This window comes from Thermobia domestica, chromosome 6, assembly GCF_964235325.1.
Source record: "Thermobia domestica chromosome 6, izTheDome1.hap1.1, whole genome shotgun sequence".
Taxonomy (NCBI): domain Eukaryota; kingdom Metazoa; phylum Arthropoda; class Insecta; order Zygentoma; family Lepismatidae; genus Thermobia; species Thermobia domestica.
The window spans coordinates 264,769,870-264,774,972 of record NC_137459.1 but is presented as its reverse complement, the minus strand read 5'-3'; the positions used below and the strand labels follow the sequence as shown (position 1 = coordinate 264,774,972).

Genomic DNA, 5,103 nt, shown 5'->3' with positions numbered 1-5,103 from the left:
GAAATTTGCAACAAATACACATTTTCCGATTATACACAGAGTATCAGTATTAAAAGTACCCTGCAAAATCATTATCAAATAATATTCTTACAAGAAGACAGTTATTGATATGCGACAATCATTTTGGACATGAGTGTAAATCATTTTAAAGGGTATAGGTAGGACCTTTTAATAGCCAAATCCCTCGTCATCTAATTAGTGACGCGCATGAATGGATTAAAGAGATTCCCACTGTCTTTATCTACTATCTAGCGAAACCACAGCGAAGGGAAAGGGCTTGGAAAAATTAGCGGGGAAAGAAGACCCTGCTGAGCTTGACTCTAGTCTGATACTGTAAGGAGACATGAGAGGTGTAGCATAAGTGGGAGACTCCTTACGGGGTCGCCGATGAAATACCACGACTTTCATTTCCTTACTTACTCGGTGAGGCGGAGCGCGTGCGTCGTTCTTCGTGTTCGGCGTACAGTATTCCTCAACCAAGTCTGGCAAGTTTGTCTTCTCGGACGATTCGATCCGAGGACACTATCAGGCGGGGAGTATAACTGAGGCGGTACATCTGTCAAAGAATAACACAGGTGTCCTCAGGCCATGAGGCCAGGTCAGTGAGGACAGAAACCTCGCGTAGAGCAAAAGGGAAAAAGCTGGCTTGATCCCGATGTTCAATAAGCATAGGGACTGCGAAAGCACGGCCTATCGATCTTTTTGGCTTGGAGAGTTTCCAGCAAGAGGTGTCAGAAAAGTTACCACAGGAATAACTGGCTTGTGGCGGCCAAGCGTTCAGAGCGACGTCGCTTTTTGATCCTTCAATGTCGGCTCTTTCTATCATTGCGAAGCAGAATTCGCCAAGCATTGGGTTGTTCACCCACTAATAGGGAACGTGAGCTGGGTTTAGACCGTCCTGAAACAGGTTAGTTTTACACTACTGATGCGCGATCGTTGCCATAGTAATCCTGCTCAGTACGAGAGGAACCGCAGGTTCGGACAATTGGTTCATACACTCGGTCGAGCGGCCGGTGGTGTGACGCTACCATCCGCTGGATTATACCTGAACGCCTCTAAGGTAGAATCCGATCTAGGCAAAGAAACGGTATCTGGCGTCCCTCATTTGAAAGTGTATTTACTATGCGAAGCATAAGGGTAGGCTCGTCCTACTTTACATGCCCCATGGTTTGCGGCAGATGTAAGGACGATATTGATTCTCAGAATCTCTTTCGTGAGTTACCCCAAAGAGATGTTCAAGGTTGGGACATGGAATCCTCTGTAAACGACTTAGATACCTGGCAGGGTATTGTGAACGGTAGAGCAGTTGCCACGCTGCGATCTGTTGAGACTTAGCCCTTGCTTGGAGGCTTCGTCTTGTCGGTTAGACGAGAGCTCCTCCGTGGCTAAGCGGTTAGCGTACGCGCCTTTGGCGCGGGAGACCCGGGTTCGATTCCCGGCGGGAGCTCATGTGGTTCGGATTCCACGTTAATCAGTAGGTCCACGTCTCATATAGCCTCGCTGCTGAACGGGACGTTAAACTCAAAATCAACTCAACTCAATCGGTTAGACGAGACCTCCGGGGTATCTCCGCCACCTCAGGTGGTGTACTTTTTATATTTTTTCCGCTCACAATTGCCGACTTTTACTTTTTTTTCGCACTCGCTCACACTTGCCATCTTTACTTTTTTCTCATATATACAAGGGTTAGTAAAAGGGATCATGTGCCCCTCTCCGGCCGCATTCTAGTGCCATTTGTTTGATCATTACTGTCACACGCACGTGTCTAACTCGTGTCTGACCCGCGCGTGTTTTGCGGGTAAGCGGTCTTACACGAGATGGAAGAACCTCGCAGCAAGTGTGGGCGAGATCTTTAAAGGAAACGTACTTTAGACAGGGGCGACCTCGTCCATCAATTCAATACCCCAGTCCCTACTGCCTCCGTGACACCAGATACCATAGTAGTCTTACCATTACCGACAAGCACACCTGGCATATACCTCAATATAATGTGCCCGTTCCCAAAAAAAAAAAGTACATTTGTCTCATTATAAGCAGGCGCCTCATTTTTTGACGGCAAAAAAGTCATCCATCACCGACATGGCTTACCATCTGGTTCCCGTTAAACTTACGCGTACGGACTGGTTTAAATGACGGTAACTGCGCCCTCAATCACCGCCACAATTTACCGTATGCTTTCTTTTGTTGAATTTCATTAGCTTACACTAATGTGGTGATTTCGTTTTAAATTTGGTTGTTTTAGCTCACAGTTGTGTGCTTTCTATCGACTAAAATTTCCAGACGATGTGTGTATCTTCGTATCTTTTCTTGAGAGTACAACAAGTGTCTTATCACAACGATTTCTTTTTAATTTTTACCATATTTTTAAGTATGATAATGGTTTATTTATTTTGAACTTCACAGCCCTGTATTTCAATTTGGAATTTTTACCTACCTCTTCATTCTTTTGCTGTGTTCTTCCCTTAGAAGTATTTAATTTTTATTAAATTATATATTTATTTAATCTCGTTGAGAAAAATTCGTGTTCACAGAAAGAAATTCTTCTTTCACTACCTAGGTGGCACACGCCAACACCGCGTTTTATCGGATTTCCGCCCTTTCTTCCCATATAGTTTGCTGTTACTATAGTGTGCACGAAGTCCCTTGAAATGTTACCCTATCTGCCACGATTATGCACCGGATCTTTCCTTTCGCGGCGGGGGGCGTTTGGGTTTGTGAGAAAAACCATTGTTGATTTTTTATATATGTTCCCTGTCGCTGCGATTAAATATATATATATATATATATATTTCTTTCAATAGTGCTTTGCCATGGTTTGGGTTGAAATTTCACTTTTGAAGTTAGAACAGTTTTTTTTTAAAACGTGATTTACAATAACAGCAATTTCAAACGTTAGCGAGGAGTAAAAATATTAGAATTTGCTTTATTTCTGTATCAGCCACCTCGTGGCTAAGCCGCTAATATATGCGCTTCTGGCATTACGGACCCGAGTTCTATTCCGGCAACAGCCTGTGTGGCTCGCCTCCCGTATTAAGCCAAATTTCAACTTTCTTGCACGTATTTATTATTATTATTATTAAAAATGAGATGAAATGAAATCTTCAAGATTTACGTCCCACAGTTATGCTGGGATCGAGGTGCACCTCATGTAGAAATTGCACTATTCTTGTTTGAATAGTTTCGTTAAAATAGTGGGAGAACGTAATTTAGAATGACCATGACCACAAGTGTGAGCAAAATGTAACAGTTTGTCAATTTACTTTCTTACTCTGTTATTGCTCACCCATTGGCACAGAATATTATCTGGTTAAGTGACATTTATGTTGCTTTACATCTTACCGCATTTTTTAAACCTTATAAATTGTGAGGGCAAGTGTAACCATTCTGACGGCAAGTGTACGCATTTCGCAGCACGTGTGAGCATTTTGACGGCACGTGTGAGCAATTTGACGGCAACTGTGAGCATTTTCAAGGCAACTATGAGCCTTATCTGCGCAAGTATGAGAGTACTAATATTACACATATTCGAATGCACAGTGTTTAGGTACAGGTAGACTGGTAATGTCACTAATCTATACTCAATTCTCTCGTCAAGATAGTGGAAAAACCACATTCGGAATGACGGTCATCCCAGATTCTAAGTAGTAAACAACAATGTTGTTTGCTCTCTCACTACATCATTGTTCATTAATTGAAGCCGGAATGGATATTAGTGACTTCTTTTCATTATTTCTATGTTTATCCCCCCGGGGCTCTAACGATTGTATTATTTTTACGCTGCATACCCACACATCTTCATGGCCAATAAACCTCGTTTTAGCCGGTAAATTTTCAACCCTCCGCTACATTTTAAACTGTAATATTTTTTTTCTTTTTCTTTTTATTTATTATTATTATTATTATTATTATTATTATTGTAAAAATGAATATAAAAATTCCTAATAACCTACTCCATTATACTGTGTTTGAATACATTCCGTGTAGAAATTATACTATTCTAGTTTTATTGTTTTTTCTATCCGTATTGGGAAAAAAAATGATTTCAATTTCTCATCCATCCTTGCAAGTAGCGTTCAAAGCCCTTGACGGCCAGTGTGTTCTGTGCTTCGAGTAAAATTTTCAACCTTCTGGACCAATATGAATTATATTTTCCTTCATAAAATTGGAGGTACTACAATTCTTTATATCAACTCCTATGCACAGTATTTTCATACACTTTCTGTGCAAATTGCACTATTCTGGTTTGAATAATTTCCTAGAAATAGTTTAAAAACGTAATTTCAAACAAACTTGACAACAAGGGCGAGGGAAATGTAAAAGTTTTCTAATTTACTTTCTCACTCTCTTATAGTTCACCGATTGATGCAGAATAGTATATAGTTAAATTTTATATTGTTTTCCTTTTTAACTATATTTTTCCTCGTCTCACCTTCCACCACAGTATCCACACATCTTTGCGGCAATCGAAACCTTTCTTCACCGACAAAATTTTAACCCTCCGGTAAAAGAGAAACTGAATTTTCTCTGTTAGTAATTTGTATATACAAATTGTTTGTACGTTGTCGCATGTACTGTGTTAAAGTACGTCTTGTGTAGAACTTTCACTATTCCAACTTCTACAGTCTCTTTACAATTCAGAAAGAACACGATTTTGTGTTCTCTACACCTGCCGGCTGCGTTCGCAGCTTTCGACGGTCAGCGTCGCCTCTGTTTGCCATCAAACATTCAACCTTCTGTAACATTTTAAAGTTTTTTTTTATAAAGATGGCAATACAAAAATTCTTTTTACGAACTTCCCTGTAAAGTATGGAGGTTCACGTCTTGCAGATATTGCATTAATCTGGTATGAATAGTTTTCTTGAAATAGTGCAAAAACTTAATTTGGAATAAAAATGACCACAAGTGTGTGAGGGAAAATGAAAAGAAGAAAAATAGTGATAAAAAGAAAAACATCATAAATTTGATTTCACCATATACTTTTCTGTTTCAATGGATGAGCTATAATAGAGTAAGAAAGTAAATAAAAAAATTACATTTCGCTCAATGTCCGCACATCTTGGCGGACGCCTGTCTTCGCGGACTAAATTTCAACCCTGCGGTAAA

The 5,103-nt window shown here is 40.1% G+C and overlaps 1 pseudogene; it reads left to right on the top strand.

Annotated features, from left to right (window-relative positions):
- The first annotated feature begins 281 nt into the window (after positions 1 to 281).
- LOC145688713 (large subunit ribosomal RNA) lies at positions 282 to 1,353 on the top strand (annotated as a pseudogene).
- Positions 1,354 to 5,103: the final 3,750 nt, after the last annotated feature.